The sequence below is a fragment of the Hirundo rustica genome, chromosome 2, assembly GCF_015227805.2.
Source record: "Hirundo rustica isolate bHirRus1 chromosome 2, bHirRus1.pri.v3, whole genome shotgun sequence".
In the NCBI taxonomy this organism is placed as follows: domain Eukaryota; kingdom Metazoa; phylum Chordata; class Aves; order Passeriformes; family Hirundinidae; genus Hirundo; species Hirundo rustica.
Genome location: NC_053451.1, coordinates 5,767,460 through 5,785,131, shown reverse-complemented (window position 1 = coordinate 5,785,131; position 17,672 = coordinate 5,767,460). Strand labels below are relative to the sequence as shown.

Below are 17,672 nucleotides of genomic sequence, written 5' to 3'. Positions count from 1 at the left end.
AAAAAGATTTTTTGACATGAGACGAATAATTTTGGAGCATTAAACAGCATACAGGTTACTCTAAAAAGGATGAAAATTTCAGCCGTATACCATAGTCACATATTCTATGCAGGTGCAATAAAGGTGGGCTTGGTTTGGTTTTTGTTACCGAAGATGACTGCTCATACTTTATGTGAAGATGACAATATTTTTATGTTTCATATTCCAAATTGGGTTAAACGTATGGAACCAGAATTTAGACAACGCCAAATTCAGATACATGAGATGGGAGAAATCATACCTGTTATTGCACCATTTTTCATATGTTTCTGCAGATAAGTGGCATTGCATTGAGCCTTCTACAGAACCCTTTATATTATCTTTGAGCGCACATTGGGAAAGGCTGTGCCTAAGATTGTAAAGAAATTTCAGAATTACTACATATGGCAAAATGCACTTGTGCTTTAATAGTGGTTACTACTACTGTCTACTACTTATACGGGCACTTTCAGATTGCAAAATATACAAAAAGCATAAAAAAAATTATTGCATTATAATGGAAGATACTGTCGTCAAACAAACCCCCACCTGCATTATTTTGGGCTTGGCTCAATGTATCCTAATGTCTGAGGATTCATATTAAAAAAAATATTTATTTTCACCTCCTTTCCTCCCTCAGCTAGGAGCATTATAAATCTAACAGGGTCTCCCCTCCACATACCAGAGTTTTGAAGCCACGGAAGAAAAAGAATAACTTTACATCCCTGTCTTTGACAGTTCTTTTATCTCAAATCCCAAAAGGTATCACTGTAGACAGTGATTCAGTAAACAGAAAATTTACAGTTTCACTGCAAATTCACGTCTAGATGCAAGGAAGTTGTAGCCTGTCCCCAGACAGCAGATGTAGATCACTTGCAGATTTCCATTTCTTCCCCAGGTCAGGTGAAGCTTACCCAGCTTTGCCCAGGTGCTCGGGCTTTCCAGACCTGTGGAGTACATTAGAGGGGGTGGCTATGGGTTCATGGATGTCGCTCACCCACAGAAACTGGGACTGGGAAAGTAAATTCAGTCAGGAGTCACAAGGCACTGAACTTTCCCTCAGGGTGCAGTATAAATGTGTTCTGTGACACCATTCCAGACACCATCTCAAATAAGTTTTTTCATGCCCTGACTATTCATTATTGTGTTTTATAGTGCTAACTAAAAAAAAAAAAAATTCTAATTTTTGTGTGTTTGTGCCTATATTGCCTATTTCTTGCTAGTAACTTTACTATTTTTTCAATTCAGTTGGGACCAAGTCTCTTTAGTTGCATTTAGTTTCAAATAAAGGGTTTTTTGAATAATTTTTGAGGATCCTGGAAAGCTGGATTGTTACCAATACCTAGGTATTGGGAAAATTTTCCATTCATCAGAGCTCATTTCTAACACCTCTCATAAAGCTTTGTTACCACCTTCTGTGGATAAGTGCTAAGTCCTGGCCCAAAGTTACCCTGTGACTCCACATATTGCAATTTTTTGGTCAGTTTTAAGGTTCTGCTTCAGAGCACACAGTTCAGCTGAAGGCTTCTGGCAGGAATTTCGGGCCACTGACTGAAAGAGGTCATTCCTTCTCTACACTTACAAGTGCAGAGCTCTCAAAAATCCAGTGGGAGTTTTCTGCCCTGAAACCCAGACCCCATTCTCCATTTGGATGGTGGTATGATGCTGGTAAATGTCACAGGGAATCCCATCTTCTTCCTGCTGAATCCTCAGTTAAACTGGGCTTTCAGGGGGCAATTAGTTCCATAAGGAGGCTGGTGAAAATGAAGATTTTAATATCTGAACCTTTTTTACACTGTCTTTTATTGGATAATTCTGAGCTTACCTTAATGTCTTTCCTCAGGTTGACTCCAATCCTTATTCCATGTCAGTAGACTGATTCTTTGCCCCATAAATCTCTTCTGATTGAATCCCAAAATAATGAAGAAAGCCATCAAAAACCCAGTGAGGGTTTTTAGGACAGCATTAAACTGTCTGTTTTAGTGGAAAAAAATATTCCCTTCATGTGGTTTTCTCAGCTCAGAAATAGCATCTCATTGTAAGATCTCAGGTCTGGCCAGGGAAACACCATCATTTTCCTCCACAGGAGCACAGCATTTCTGTTCCCAAGAGATGATTCCATGCTGGTCGACAACACGGATTTCCAGCCTCACCTTTGCCAAGAACCACGAAATTACAGAGAAAATCTGGCAGAGTGCAAGCCTTGGCAACATCATTGTTCCATTCATTCCTTTTCCCAGGTCTCCAAGCCCTCTTGTAGATAAATTGAAAACTATAAAGCTTGTTCAAATAAAGCGCTTGCAGAGATGGAAGTCTCTACAAGCCTGATCACTATGACAGACCTGCAGCTGAAATATATCCCACTGAAACAGTCACTCACTCACTTATACATTTAGAGAGGAGTGGGTGTAGATCTGTCTATCTATCCATCCATCCGTCTATCCAAATAATGCATCTCAGAGAAGTTGTGGTTCTTTGGGAAGTGAGCTTAGTTTTTCCCTTCACTGCACTATTTTCCCCCCAGTAAGACTGCAATTTGCATCCTGTCACCCAATACACTTTTGTACAATATACTTGTGTGTAGATATTTGTGCCACATTTCATTTTACTCAGAATACTGAAATTCTCAGGTTTTAACTCTACCGTAATTTCATGGTTATTTACCACTGGGTTGTCTAAAAAGCTATAAAACTGCTCTAAAGATGTGAATGTTTCTGCATGTTTACCCAATTCTTCTCTCCTTGTTTTTCCTGTCCAGAAAGTCCTTGAACTGGAATGGCCGTGCTCATTTTATTGAAATCCCCACAAGGCAGAGGGATATCATAGATCCATGGTTTATTTCCCACACTGTAAATGAAAAAGGCATCTCTAAGTGCATAACAGAGTGCATGGGGAAAAAAAAAAATTAATCTTCTTTCTTAGGTAAGTCACAAATTGACTCACAAACTGTCAGTGTATGCCACGGATAGTTTCATTCACAACTGATGGGCGGAGGGAGGGCGGATTAAACGTTTTCAAGGAAGACACTTTCCCAGGAGCAGCACAATGCAACCTGCTTTTAAAAACCTATAGAAAGCTTATCCAGTCTTGCTGCCAAAGTCTGGCTCACTGAAGTCTGAGTAAAACACATGTGCAATTGCATTATAGCAAACAAAAGCCCTAAAGCCTGATTTAGAGCGAGTGGGACTACTCAATAAAGACCAAAAAGAATGTAAGATTACTTGTTTCTCTGAGCCACCTGTCCTTAACTTTAGATCACCTCTGCAGAAAAGAGCCCCCTGAACGTGTACCACAGACATGATCTGTTATCTGCAGGGAAAGGTGGTGTTCCCACGGCTCTCAAACAACCACCTGAGCCAGGGTAGCCACTCTCATCATAAAATATGGTTAAACTCACCTGCAGGAGCTACAACCTGAAATAACAGATACAAATTCCACTGCTTTTCTTCATGCTCCCAGTCAGACTGGTGGTCCTCAAAATGATTCACATTGCAAATATCCTGGTGGAGACCCTGACTCTTCGTGGAAGTCATCCAAGCTCATTCCAGCTTTATTCCAGGGAAAAACAAGGTAGGATCGTAACTGCAGTTATGACTGGGACCAGACAGGGGACCTATACCAGGAATGAGTTTAGTCAAGCATGTGGAAAAAAAAATCAGCTTGCTCTCAACAACTTTAAAGCATTTACAAAATATTACTACTGACAATGATTTCACATTTGTTAAAGGCCAGGTTTAAAACTCACATGTATTACAATCAACTCATTTTCAGTTTTTTCAGGATGATGTAACAACAACTTCAGTAGAAAAAGTCTTTTCTCGCCATGGTTTCCTGTGGAAAATCGCAACTTTTCCACAGAGAAAAAGAAATCTATATACCCAGTTATGAATTTAAATCCACTTAATGATTTTTCTAGTAACCTAACTTTTCAGGGAGTGCTTTTATTCTTCTCTGAATGACTTCTTTCCATTTTTCCTATGTCATTCCACAAACGGGGTTTGTAACCCCAGGAAGTGTTCATCATGATACAGAACCACCAATTCTCTCCCAGTTTTGTTTTTCAAGGCACAAGACAAACATTGCTTTGAAAAAGCTTTGGTAAATATTCCTGTATGCAGAATGCAATGCAAGTGGTACTTTGAATCTTGCACATGCACCTTAAAGGTCCCTTCACATAACATAAAATTGAGCAAAATGTGCATCCTCTGCTTCTGAGTTTGTGCTTTCATTAGCAGAACACTTTTCCCCTAAATGCTGGTAATCAACAAGTCTTGTTTAACTAAAAAGTAAAAGAGGTGGGGGGAAAAAAGGAAATAAGGGGAATTGACCATTTCCACATCTGGAATGCCACAGAAATGCCCCTTCAGACATGAGACAGCACAAAGACGGAAGGAAGAGAAAATTTGAATGACTGTAAGTACAGCAGGGCAAAAAAAGTACAGGAAATGAACAGGACTTAAGGGAGATATTTTGCCAGGGTGAAGCTGCTAAGCCAGGTTGCTGAGATGACAAATCTGGCCCTATAAAATGCCTTGGAACCACGCAGGTCAGCCATTTGAATATTTACCACAATAATGCTGAAATTCATCAATGTTGCACATAACCTAAGAACACATCATCTATTGCTGCATATCTGCTATGAATTTGTCCTTTCACTACTTAAGTTGGCAAGAAAAGTTTCTGTCAGAAATGCCAGAATCTAACCAGCACTACAAACTAGTACTGTTCGTCCCCTGCCCACAGTGCAAACATCTACTGAACACAACTTTTTCTTGGAAACTGGGCTGACATAACCAAGCAATTGAATGAAAAAAGGACAATGTGGACAACGTCCCAGATACTTTTCTTGTAAGTATCTTTTACTTCACATGGCCCTGAAAGCAAAATTTCTTTTTAGTTCCCAGACAGGGCATTGAATACCACCCTCACCACTTTTTGAAAGGGTTTCAGAAATTTCCTTGTAGAGGTCAAAAATCCTGAAATATTCACAGTACATTTAAAGGCTCAAAGCATCCTTCCACAGCTGTTTACCACACTAAGATGCATTTGGCATTACAGCCTATGCCACCTTGGAGCAGCCTGCACCTTCTGCTTTTATCTGGGGAAAAGAACTGCATGATCTCAGTGTTGGTCCAGCCCTTGGTGGGTCACAGAAAATTTTCTGCTACAGCAAGACCATCCTCATGAGCATCTCCATGCCACATATGTAGCCTCATCTCCAGCTCTTAAAAATTAGCTTAATTAAAAGGAATAACCAAGAGGATTTTTGAGCCCAAGCACCTCCTAAAAAGCTGCCAGCGACTTTCTGTGATTCACAGGGAGAGGTGAGTGTGTGCCTCACCTGCCCAAGCCTCTCCAGGAGAGTATGAGGGGCATGTAGTAGGCAACAACTGAAATAAGGTTCTTTTTTTTCCCTCCTTCTTCTTCCCTTGAAATAAAATCAGCCACTGATGTGCTCATCTGTGTCCCTTCTGCTCCATACCTCCTGTCCCTACTCCTCCCTCGTTATGTGTCACAGCAAAGAGGAACTGGATATGTTCCCAATTATATTTGGATATCTGACCAGCAGAACTGATGATCAGTTTTCAGCTCTAAAATTGTTTCAAAACTAAAAGAAATTGTTCCAAAACTAAAAGCAAAATCTTCATTTTCAACAGTTTTGGCATAAAATCAAATCAACAAATTTAAATGAAAACTTTCATCTTTGATAAAAAGTAATTCAGAATTTCAAAAACTGTATCAAAGTTCTCTCCTAATGCTCTGGTTGTCTTTTACGAGCTTTCATAATTTTTTTTTTTTTTTTTTTTTTAACTACCTGAGGTTATTTTAGAAAAAATATCCAAGTTTTTTTGATCTACAGCATCATGAGCACTGTGTGAGATAAATCATACCAACAGAATAAACTGTGGGAAGAAAACTTTCCAGGCAAACTGCAACTTTAAGCATCCACTCTTTTGGAATTAATCCATATTTGGGATAATTTATACAATGTTACTTAATAAGATTTACAGTAGTGAGGGCACAAGTTAAAAAGGAAATGTGTAGATTTTTTTTTTTTTTTTTTAAATTCAATTGAGTCTGCTGAGGTCTGGCTTTTAAGCTTTTTAAACAACTTTACTACTTTAGATCACAGCCTGTGCAGATAGATTTTGCTCTTTTTTACCAAGACAATTGTAACATTCATACTTCAACCTGGAAATTTACTTACATTCCTCTTGGTTGAGTCTAATGAAAATGAACGATCAAGTAGGGAAAAAACCAAACACAAAACAACCCCCAAAAGACTGAAACTCATTCAAAATATTGGAGTCAGTTTGATACCTTCACTGAGCAGTGAATTAAGCAGTAAACATTCTCACAATACTTCAGAAACATTACTCAATAAAAATACAAGATGTGGGCTGAGTGGGATTTACTGCTTTGCTAAAATGATTAGTGATGAGAACTCAATTATTTCTGTATTCATGGGGACGAGTGACAGAGTAATGCCACTTTCTCTCATTATCAGTGTAAAATAAAGGTCATCAGCTGGTTACAAAGATCAAAACCTAAAGGACACCATTATATGAGCTCCCAGAAAATCCTGGTCATCTATATTCATCCCTGAACTTTGCCTGCATACACTGCATGGATGAATATTACTGTCTCAGACAGACAAACAGCAGCAGCTCAACACGGTCAGCAGTTTTGTGTTTCATCACCAAACAAAACATCTTGCCAGCAAAGTGATTTCATTAGCATATTCAAACCACTGGCTGGCTCAGTCTGAAGGTCATTTAAAATTCCTTGAAATAGGAGATAAAATTTTAATTCTTAAATCTCACATAACATTTAAAATGCATTATTCTTTAGGAAAGTGTCTCATAACTCTCACTGAAAATTTAATCCGCACAACCCAATTAATCATCACCAAGCGGTGTTAAAACTGAAAAGTGCACCTTCTCAGGAAAAGAATAATCATCATGGTAGAGCATGACTTTTTGCCCTTCAGTGTCTCCTGTCACCTAAAGATCTCATTTTTCGTCCCCAAAAGATATTGCTTGAATATTTTGGGTGAGGAAACCATGTGTGAAGTAGCTTGCCCAAGAGAATATGAAATCATAGGCCAGCCTGGGGATAGCAGCCAGACCTATTGATGACATTTTGATCAGATCTTCACTTATAAAACTCTACAGCTTTTAAATATATTTCTGTGCCATGGGGAAAAGTGTCAAACTTCCCACTAGGTTGAGATAAGAATTCAGAAACTCCACTTGCACTTTCTGGGGAATGTCCACAGGCGAAGGACCATGTGAGTCCTGGCTTCAGAATTCAGAAGCCACTGTCCAAGACCTGAATTGATCTAGTCTCCATGCAAGTTGACAGCTGAGAGAGCATTCTTTTCTTTAAAACACAAATGAGAATGGGGGTTAGGGAGAGGGGGGTTTCTGGCTTTTTTGAAGGTGAGAAGTTATATTCATATATGCTATTAAAATATTGTTCAGGTAAAAGATGGAAAATGGGAACTTCCCAGAGCAAAACACAACTCAAACAATAATGATTGGAGCAACTGTTATTTACAGAATAATTACTTACTCTTTGAAAACATTCAGATGTTTTAATTTCTCCCCAAGGCAAATATTTTAATGCTTGTCCTCAGAACCGTGTCTACAGCCCTTTCACAACATCACTGCTCTGCTAAGTCCCTTTGAAGAGCCCAACCACATAGACACCACAGTAAGAGGCAGGAACGACAGGGTTTTGAAATTTCCTTTTAAATCCCAGCCCTGCACTTGAGTCTGAGAGCATATACATTTACCATATGGCTAAAAGCTTCTCTAAAGCTCTGACCTGAAGAATCAGCTATTAAAAAAGACCAGCATCCCATTTTCCAGGTGTTAAAAAAAAGCACAACTGAAATACGTACATGGGAGGGGGAAAGCAGAAGAGGGGCAGTCCCTTCTGTTCTTTACACAGACTCACTCCAGGGAAATGGAATCCTAGGTTTAATTCAAACAGCATTTAGGCCTCAGAAATCAATCTCCTTTTCTTCTCCCACACAGGGAGAGCAGGAGTAGCTGTGAGTAAGGAGCCTGATTCCCAGCATGGCTCAATCATGGTGACCTCCTGCTTTGTACCACACTTGAAGCTGCCCTGCCACAGTAGTGGTGCAGGAGGAAGGCCACCACATCAAGAAGAGGCACAGTGGGACAATTCCATCTGCCCCGCTGCTGTTGGCCAGCCTCTGAGGCCACAGGCAGCCAGGGAGCATCAGTATGGGACATGGCCACCCAGGAACTCTGACATTCCACATGCAAGGTGCAGCAGCCACAGAACTCAGTGGGAATTCCCATTTGGAGGGTTTTGGGGTTTTTTTTCCATTTCAGAGCAGTCAAGCACTCCCCCAGCTTGCTCCTCAGCGCCTGAAGTAGCCCTTCAAGGAATGGATGCTTCCAGGCCATACCCTTTTCCTTCACCTCCCAGATCGTGATTGTCTCAGCATTGCACAGCAGCTCCAGGAGCTGCGCTTTTAATGGGGTCTCTGTCGGGACATTCTTGCAAAAGCAGCTTTAATTCAGGGGACTCCCAGAGTACAGAGCACAACACACAAAACCCAGGGATTTTAAACATGATTTTTCTCCGTGCACTCCTTCCTATGTGGGCAAGGGTTTCACCGGAGTGAAATTCTGCCACCAATTATTGCAGACTCCCCTGGCAGAGGAAGGACAAAGAACACCAATTGACACCTTTTACAGCATTTACCAAGATATTGCAGTGGATGAGGGGGAAAAAAAGGGAGTTATTGCAAGGAAAACATAAGCCAACCCTTTGCTGTAACTTAAGACTTAACATGAATAACCTTCTCCGTAAGTCACTGTCAAACTATTGGATTTTATTTTACAGGAATAATAATTATCCACGTGTGATGCTGAGTAACAAGTCAGCAACACAGAGGATTCTGTGTAGGCTACATGCTCCCGAAGTATTATACACAGGGAAATACTGACTTTTCCTAACCACAAACCTGGACCAAGGCTGTGCAGATGCAGGAATAAAAGGAACCCCTTATCCACATAATATTGCCTGAGGAAGAATTCCAAGAGAATTCTCCCTCAGAACAGAATAAATGAATATTTTCAGAAGCAACAGGGAAGCAAGCATAGGGACATGATTTGTAAATAGCATCTCTGCGTTCATTATGGTCTCAAAGTCTATGCTGATAATTGTGCCATGGTCTCACCACTGCAGTATAAAATGTATTTACAGATGTGGACTTCAACAAACCTCAACAAACTTCAACAAATAGCAAATCTGAAGTAAGAAATTAGAGGGCCACTTTTACTTTGCTTCCCGTAGCACGATCCACCATAAACAACAAGAAAAACCTGAACCATGCACCTATACAAAACATGTTACCCTGAAAACCATGATCGATCTGAGTGCATCTTTCCAAAGCTCCTTGGATGATCAAGCAGATGTAGAAATTTTCCCTTTTCTATTGTTACCTTATTAATTTTCCTGGCTATTTTCTCATCTGTTCAGATATTGCTTTCCCCCTGACTTGGAACTGGCTATAATTCCCTTTTCCAAGCTCCCTCCAGATACACAGTTGACTCAACCACATGGTACAAAATCACTTGAATTGGAAAACAACATACTTTCTTGTTGTCCAGTAAAACTTAATGCTACAGGTTGAACAAAATTATACAGCCTATTAAATAAAAGGTTGGCATGTCTAAGAGAAAGTCTATATCAGCACAATTTTTTCAGAGATTAGGCATAGTCTAACCTGTTTATATTTAACTAGAAGTGAGTTCGGGTGGTGTATCTTAAAGGGAAATAAGAAAATTACAAAAAACCCAGCACACCCCCATCACAAAACTGTAGTAAACACCACCATTTTCTCTGCCACTTAGCATTTATTAGAAGCAGATCAGAGTAATACCCTCATATTCCAATCACTTTTATTTGACACTAGTTTTATAAAATATAAGCGGAATTTTTGCAAGAATTTCCCTTTGGATTTTTTTCAGACTGACTAAATATCTACTTTCCCTCAGGAGAGAGGTTTTCTTAGACTGAATAGACACCAGCTTTCCAACTCCAGTCCTGTTGGGGCTGTTTAAAATACTTGGTGCACCACCTGACTGCTCCTTTGCAGAGAGCATGCAGGCGTTTGCCTCCCCCTCTGCACCCCAAATACAGAGCAAAAGGAACATGAAATCAGATCTCCCTTCTCTATTTCAGCATGCTGAGAGCATGGTGACTTTTTTAAATGCCTGGGGGGAAAACAAAACCCAAAACATTTGGTTTGTTTGGTTTTTTTAACATCCCCATGCTGATATGATTCACAGCTATTGGTATTTATTCTGTTTTACAATTTTAATGCAGGTCATCAGCCAAGCAACCTGAACGATGAATTAAATCCTTACAATTAAATTCTACTTCTGCCCTTTCATAGCTGTTCTATTCCAGCCTGAAAGCAATTATCTTTTAGTCCCCAAAAGATTTAAGACAGATTAACAATGTTAACTCTCTTTAACAGAGTAAAATAACTAAGAAATAAGGAATTACAGAAAAAAAACATACATTTCTAGCAATATCTATGATAACTTCTCATCTCCACATAGTAAACACAGTACCTGAACAGAAGATTTCCACAAAGCCATCTCTTAATCTCCTTCTTAATCCAACATTCAGCCTCATCTTCATGTTTGCAGAACATAACCACTTGCTCTTTTTTCCCCTCAAACTGTTGAAATCCTGTCCGTATCACCTACAGAATATTCTTCTAAATGAATAGCAAGATGTATTCCCAACATCAAGCCGTTTTTCAAGAGGCAACAAACTTTATATAGAGAATAAATAAATTTATAAAATGAATACTTCATATCTAAAGAGAGAACTAATTGATATTACTAAGTGCCTCCACCTGTCAGAGGATTTTATTAATGGCTTTGCTTTAAATAATCATTCTCAGGTAAAGATTGCTTATTTCATTCTCACTGTTTGCTGCTCAGTGGTTAAAAATTATATAAAACACCAAATTATCACACTGGGTTATGTTTGTTTCAAAAATATCCCCTTTGTAGTGAAAGATGCCAGAGTGATGTTAGAAAGGAATACTAGAAAGGAGTTATCGGCTGACACAAAACTATTTGTCATGGACAAATTGGGAAGCAAGGTATCATTTCAGCATGAGTTTGGATTTAAACACATCAAAAATCTGGAGAGAATATCCATGTTCTTACATTAAACTGCACGTTGAAAATAAGGCTACTAATCTAAAAGCAGTTGTGGCAGCATGCTTTACTCTCACAAGATGACTTCTGCAAGACCAGAATTTTTCTGTGATCGAAAATCATCTTTTGAACATAGGAAGTCCATGGGGAAAAGGGCAAAACTTGCAACATATATATGTTTATATGCAAATGGATAAACATAGTGTACAGCTTTGCTTTTGACAGAGGGATAGAGCTGATTGCATGCTTATATTACAGCTGAAACACAGAAGCTGTTCAATATCTGTACACCCTCCTTTGAAATAGAGATGCTTTTAGTTCCACAGAAGGACACACTAACAATTCTCACAGTTATCATAAATATTAGCAATTTTGAGTAAAGCTGAAGAAAAAAAATATTACAGAAAAAAGGCATAGTGAACTGATAAAATAAAAATCCTGGGACATATTTGGTCATATCAGTAAGTACATAATATGAGAGGCATACCCTGGTACCAGAGTGTGTTAGGTCAGGATAACTGGCACAGATTATAAAATCCATTTGTCATGCAAGGTTTTTTACTGTTTTTCTACAAATGCAAATTAAAGGTGGGTTAATATTTGAAGTAATAGTTTTCCACTGCTTTGAAGAGGAAAATACTGTTAAAACCTTCCATTTTGAAAGTTTGCCACCTTTTTGTGTTCTCTGATAGTGACAGCTGTAGCTTTAAGTATGATACTTAAAAACATGCTTCAAAAATGAGCAAGAGCTGAGATTCAGTGTCATACCAAAGTGTAATCTTTGAATAAAGTTCACTGAGGAATAAAATTTATTCATGCAACATACAAAACTTTCTTAGCACCAGCTTCAACACAATGATCACAAAATTAAATTTACCTAGTACACATTTACTTTTAGATTTCTAACATAAATTACACATTCACTTAAACTCCCACTTAGCTCCTCAGAAACACTTTTCCCTGTATTAAATTTTTAAGATTTTTTAAATTAATAAACTATTTAATAAAACATGGTGATGACTAACACCACCACAGTGGTCAGTGAAAAGATGCTTAGATACTTCAGTGTGAAGATCAGCTTGAGAAAACACATGGGCCTATGAACACACGTGACAGGCAAATTTTCATATCAAATAACTAGGAAAAAAAATTGTGATTTGGAGTTAAATGAAATAAAATGAAAGGTCAGTAAAAGTAATTGCTTAGATTTTTTTTCTTACTAATTGAAAAATAAAGGAGCTACAAATCTATTTCAAAATTCATCATTCATAAAAAGAAGTAGCTGGCAGCATTCAGTGTCTTGAATTGCAGATTTTACAATACACTGCATTCTGTCATAAGAAAAAAATTAGCATGAAAATGAATCAGTTGTTATGAAGACACCAATTAATGTTGTGTTCTTATGCGCACACACACACACACCCCTCTGCATTGTACTCTTTCCTTAACATTGGCTTGAATTTTTGGCACATCAGAAACCAAAAGTAAGGGGTCTTTGTGTCAGCAGGCATTTTGCATCTCCATTCAAACTAAAGCAGAGTGGATAAATTAATGCTGTCATAGTCAATCCACTGTCCAACTCCATGTAGGTTTCACCTTGTTTTTCCATAGAGGGCCAGAAAAATAACCCCACATCTGCACCATTATTCCTTTCATTTAAGAACAACAGGGGATAAAACAATCCAACAAGGTTTCAGAGCTTAAATTCAATCAGATACCATAAAAATTATCAGTATGTTTCACTATCTTCTCATTTAATTGTATGTCAGCTTCAGGCAGAAGCAACAAGCTCTTTGCGCTTTAACAAGTGTCCCATACCTCTTCTTTCCCAATATCACACACAAGCCACTCTGTCTGAATACCTCTCCTTCAAGATATATAGGTCACGTTCCTAGAAAGTAGAGTTTTAGCCTTCAGCAGTAATTATTTACGTTCTTCACAGGGGCGCCTCATCTGTATTTGGTGAAGAAAAGAATGATTGACATCCTCCTTAAAAAAAAAAAAAAAAAGAAAAAAAATCCTATCTTCAGGGTAACTTTTCTGATGTATTAATAGGTCAACCTGTATTGTTTACCACAGATGTAATAGTTACAGGCAAATCAAAGCCTTTTTCGGCTTTAGCCTAGGCACACACCTTTTCCGCAAAGTCGAAGCTCAAAATGTGGGTACCTCAACACTAAGGACGCCTTCACATAATCACTTCCAAATAAACATCTTCTGGGAAAGACACAAACATGCATGCTCTTCTCTGTTGATTCTTTATGTTTGACACCTTTTTGTCCTGTATTCTCTAGCCTGCTCGATTCTTACATTCCCATATCTCTGTCTCATCATAGCTGCTCATCACCTTCCTGAAGATATTAATATATATGGATTATAGCATGCTTTTAACATACAGAGGTTTGGGGGGGGTTGCTACTGTGGAGAAAGTTACTGTCTTTTCAGTGTTATTTCATTGACCAAGAACAGTTCCCAAAGGTACATTAAAAGACAACTCTCTTTATTCCAAATTTTGAGCATGGAGAAAAATAGATACAATTGAAAAGCAGCTTTTTTTGTTTTGGTGGGGTTTTTCAAAGATGGTCAAAGCATATTTCACTTGCTCTTCTGTCATAAAAGTGGAATTGGTGAAAGCGTCCATAATGTTCATCTGAGAGGGCCTCTAAGCATAATGTATTTGCTCCTGAGCTGTCAAAGCCAGGCAACTATAGAATAGCAAGCATAGCAGACAAAGGCTAGGGCAGTCTCAACAACAGGTTACAGCTCAACATATTGTTTGAATGAACAGATTTTTAAAGTCTTGGCAAAAAGAAAAAAGACATTCAAATTGCCTTTAAAGAAACAGCTGAAAGCCAAGGAATCACCTGCCTCATCTCCAGTGCCCACAACACCTCAACAGGGAAGGTGGGGAGAGAAGTAGAAAACAATTGTTTCATGAACTAGAGGGAAAGAGGGGAAAAAGGCAAAACGAAGACAGAGGGAACCTGTCCTTATACCCATATGGAAAGGAGGAGAAGACCTGTCCCATGAGCCCAGATCCACAATCTAACGAACATTGATTCCATGCTGCTTAGGATCAAAAGAGAGGCACAGAAAATGGGATGGAGCGGGACCAGAGAGCACAGACTTCAGGGCCTTCAGTAAAACCACTCTGTTATGTCAAGTCCCCTTCAAGCACCTGCCCTACAGGTCCTCCTGATGCCATTTGGGTTTTGCCTTTTTTCTTTTACATGTTCTCTGCATTCTTCACACATATATTTGTAACTCTGTCACCTATTGTATTATTAGCTAGTTTTCCCAGTACTTTTCCATGGCCTTTCCCTAAGCAGGAAGACAAAACAAATTCTAGAGCTCCAAGCCCTGGGAAGTACAAGGCTCCAAGTCCTATCTTGGTTCTTCCTGGGAACCAAGGCTGAGAACAATTACAGATACATTTCATGGACAAAGTACAATTGGTAGTGAAGGGGAGCTCCGGAGAAGGGGCTTGACCTGGGAGGGGGAATTGCATCACCACTTGTCCTCCTAATTGATGTTTTTTACCAATTATGCTAATTTCCTAAAACTTATAAAAATGTACTCACCCCAGGGAGGGTGGGCTTTTGGGAGCATCTCTCCATAACTGCTCCTGAAGGCCTTCATTAAAGATCCCCTTTTACATCACCTCCCCACTAAAATTATCTTGAGTTTCATTTTCAGGCTGGGAAAAAGGCAACACTCACATTTCACTTTTGGAAAGTCTCCCCTTCCCTGTGGCTGCCACAGCGATATCTCAGATCTCGCCTATCCCCAGCTCCCCTTCCCAAGACTGGAAGTCGCTGCTCAATGGCAGCAGCAGATGGCACACACTCCACAGGTTTTACATCAGTAACTGCCAGGAGACAGCTGGTAATTCTTGTGCTGTGCCAAAAATCCACATTATGCAGAAGACAATGAGATTAGTTCCCGAGGCAGGCTGGCAGTGGCCAGCACAGAGCTGTCACACACCCTCCACACCTTTTTTGGAGCAGAGAACATCTCCTCGCCCCTCTGGCACTATTTACCTCTGAATTTGAACGTGGATTTAAGCTTTCAATGGTGCAGAAAATCTTCAAGGCAGCAGAGGTTCTGCAGGTAAAGGGAGCCCCTGGAACAGGGACATGTGAGAGCAGCACCATTAATGTGGTAACTTGCAAATCACCACAGTTTGTGTGTTTGAGGCAGAAACAACACGGGCTGTTGGGTGGTCACACCTAATTCCAGGAGGAAATCCAGAGCCCCTACTTCTGCCTGTCACCTCAGTCATGCTCTGGGGAGTGTTACACTGGAAAACTGAAAAATTAACAAGAAAGACATCCTCCTCAGACAAAATAAAGGCTGTGTATCACACGATTTCTTTGAATGGTGACTTCAACTCTGGGCACAAAAAAACCCATCTCTTTTCATCCCGACCGGCTTTTGAAATGCATTTCTGGATGAGCTCTCCAAAGCTGCTATAGGCAAATTGAAAACCTGGAGTTTGAATGGGATTGCCAAATTCAGGTCGTTCAGGTCCCTTTGAAAAACCAATTGTTAAAGTAGCTAAAAAACCTTCAATAAATTAGAACTGAGCCACGGCACTTTATAAAATTTAACCATTGCTTTTTGAATATTCGGCGATTTGCATAGTCTGCAAATAAACAGGCAGCAAACCCACACAAATTATATTTGAGAAAAACAACTGTAGCCACGCTCAAATTTCCAAGACAAAAAAAAAAAAAAAAAAAAAAAAAAAAAAAAAAAAAAAAAAAAAAAAAAAGGGAAGGGAGGGGCAGGGAAGCGGGGGGGAACCATTTAATCAGAGGAAATACCCTTGCAGTTTTGCAGTTCATTTGTGCTTCCGTAGAAGGCGAAAAACAAGTTAGGGTTGTTCTTGCCAGCAGGGAGCAGCTCCAGCAAAGTTATCCCAGCTTCCCAGCAGGATGAGGCTGCTGCAGCTGCATTTTGTGTGTGCACATCTGCCGCCACACCAAGAGCTCTCTCTCAGCGGTACAAATTATTCCAGGTTGGGCTACACAAAATACAAGCAGCTGAGCCCAGAGCTCGGCGGGAGAGAAGGTGCAGCGTGAGCTCAGCCCACCAGAGCTGGCAATTCACAAGGATTGAGGAGAATTGATTTGTTCAAACAGTTGAACCATGCAACGAGAAGCAGAAACAAACAAATGGCCGACTGGAAGCCACCCCAAATCCTACAGTACAAAAAATAACCACCAAGAGATTGTAAGAAAGATACAAAGCCAGAGGAGCAGAGGTTGGTTTCAGTCCTCCGGCTAGTCCCGGGTGGGTACCTCAGGGTGGAGGAAAGCACAAAATCCAGCCTAATTGTTAAAATCAGAATAAAGAATAGTGGGGCAGGGGAAATCAAACCAGCTGGTGGCTTTAATTAATCCCAAAGTGGGATTAATTTCCCATTTATTTCCAGGGCTGATTTATTTCACTTAACTTTAGAGATCTACAGTGAAGATGCCAGCGGCTGGGCCTGGTGCCTCAGACTCTCTTTATAATCAATAGTGAGAAATAAGTACTTGAGGGCCCAATTGTCTGATCCATTTTCAGACTACATTCTTTCTCTCCCCCAGATGAGCTGAATTGGAACAAAAAGTGCCTATTTCTCTCTATTGACCACAAAACCAATCCAGAACAACCAGGTCAGACCTAACAGGCCTATATACACATTTTTCTTAGTGAAGGTTCCCTCCCCGGAGTTCTGAAAAGCCATTAACATTTCTTTGCAAAATTAACATCTCCAGTTCACCAGGGAAGGGGAGGGAAAAAAAAAAAAAAAAAAAAAAAAAAAAAAAAAAAAAAAAAAAGAGGCAACCATCTTCAGAAAGGTACTCGGAAAAATAAAACTTTTCTCCAACACTTTCAAGAAGCCACTTCATCACCACCCACCCCCAATACTTTTACTCCTCTCATCCATTGGTTTAAAATATGAATTATTCCTGGCGAACAGAAAAAGCTTCATGCTTTAATTGCAATAAAAATCCATTTTAATTATGTAACCACCTGTTGAAAGAATAAGTTAACTGATGAGAACTGTATAAGCCAAGAACAATAAACTAGGCTGACTGAGTGAAGCTGAGAGAATTAGCCTCTCAGTACTTGATTTAATCCTTTGATAGAAGCATCTCATGTACATATCAATAATAAAATTGTGAGAGAACAACAGGAAAAATTTAATTTTCTCATGGGTTAAGCTCTCAGGCTTAGACTATGTCCTGAACATAAAGGGTTCAATACTCCAAAATCTTAAAAATCACTGGTCTTGAAGCTATATTTATTTGATGTCTAGCAGAAATAAGTCATAATTGTTCTTAGATGAGCATATTACTCACTGAGAAGAAAACTTTCTCCATTCATGGTGTTTAGCTTAATACATTAATTTGTATCTCAGCATAAGCTGATAAACCTTTG

The 17,672-nt window shown here is 39.4% G+C and overlaps 1 protein-coding gene across 2 annotated transcripts in view; it reads right to left on the bottom strand.

Annotated features, from left to right (window-relative positions):
* POU1F1 (POU class 1 homeobox 1) overlaps positions 1-17,672 on the bottom strand; it is a 148,020-nt gene that overhangs the window by 11,446 nt on the left and 118,902 nt on the right. Inside the window, exons 5-8 of one of the 2 annotated variants that reach the window (XM_058419518.1) lie at positions 3,416-3,631; positions 2,745-2,865; positions 1,844-2,171; positions 281-965 (exon numbers count right to left, since the gene is read on the bottom strand). The gene's annotated coding sequence lies outside the window, so the exon portion shown is untranslated. Of the gene's footprint in view, positions 1-158; positions 966-1,843; positions 2,172-2,744; positions 2,866-3,415; positions 3,632-17,672 lie in introns of those variants that run through there. The other variant, XR_009207591.1, reaches the window with a different exon arrangement.